Here is a 1,431-nt window from a genome sequence, read left to right on the forward strand (position 1 = left end):
TTAAGTTTCCAATACACCTTTGCATAAACATTGGTAGTGGTGCGGCCTTATATACCCTGCGCCCAAGGGTCAGTATGTCAGAACTGATGTGAACACGACTTTTGAAATTCTACCATGTTGTGCATGGTGGAATTAGGCATTCTGGGACAGGGTGGTATCCACTCACCATAGGAAGTGGTCATTTAGGGTGTGTAGTGACCCTAGGGATAAGTAGCCCATTGGCTACTGCCATTCACTCCCCTTAATTGAGTATTTAGTGGAACCCCTGATACCAAGATTCAGATTTTGATGGATCAAGAGAAGGAGTGGACAAAGAGGAGTCCTGTCATGAGAGCCGAGAAGTAACGCCTGACTTGGCACCACATTTTCCAGCCTGACTGCTGTTTCCAACAATTGTGGAAGAGGCACACTCGCCCTGCCACTGTGCGCTTTCCAAGAAACCTGGATGGCTGCTAGTGCTTCGTTAATTGCCTAAAGAAACTTTGTTGGAGTAGAGGAGCTACTCCCCTGCAGCCGGAGGCGCCAAAGACAATGTGCTCCAGTCAAAGCAGCAGCTCCTCAGGAAGAGGACCTTGTGCTCCTGAAGGTCAGATCTGTTGCTCCATTGAGTGAAAGGACACCAGGTCCAACCGGAGTTGCACAGTACCACTACCCGGGTACCGGATCCCTTGCAGCAGCCAAGGCTTGTTTTGCCCAGTCTGGACACAAATGCAGAGGAAGACCGACCTGCACATCAAGGGACTTCAGGGACAGTGAGACCCACTTTGTGAGTGGCACAGCTGCCTGTTTGCTCCTCTTCTGCAAAACAAAGACCAAGACAGCACCATGAGACCCTCACAGGTGAATAGCCGTGCTTTACAAACCTCTGATTGATTGATTGAGACGTGAGCTTGTGACCGCCAACACCTGATGCCTCAAATCACCTATGCACCCGTGCTCCAGAGCCCAGGTCCAAAGGAGGTGATGATGCTAACGGGGTCCCAGACCCAGAAGAGCCAAGCCCACACTTGGGTTTGCCCAGGCTGGACTTCCTGTTGCCACCTGTAGCCTCTGTCTGCAGGCGACCTCCAACCACGAGAGACTCCTACACTGGAATCCAACATCAAAAGACCCCAATGCACCTGAGCTCCAGAGCCCAGTGAAGAAGTGCCCCCCCACATGTCCAAGCATCTCAAGAGTCAAGCACCCCCCTGTGTGTTACCCCAGACTGGCCCCCTAATCCTAACTTGCTGATTCTTTGTAACCAGACTGTTCTCCAATTGAAGTGAATAGGGCACCTGACCTCGTGACACACCTCTGCGCCTGGATGCCCCCATAGCCTCCCGAGGTGACCTTGGACCTTGCCTCTTGCCCCATACTCACATTAAGTCCAGAAGAACAGTCCCCCGTAAGTGGCTGAGAAATGCACAAATGGAACATTTGTTTGTCCTT

Source organism: Lissotriton vulgaris, chromosome 1_1 (assembly GCF_964263255.1).
Source record: "Lissotriton vulgaris chromosome 1_1, aLisVul1.2, whole genome shotgun sequence".
NCBI classification, from domain to species: Eukaryota; Metazoa; Chordata; class Amphibia; order Caudata; family Salamandridae; genus Lissotriton; species Lissotriton vulgaris.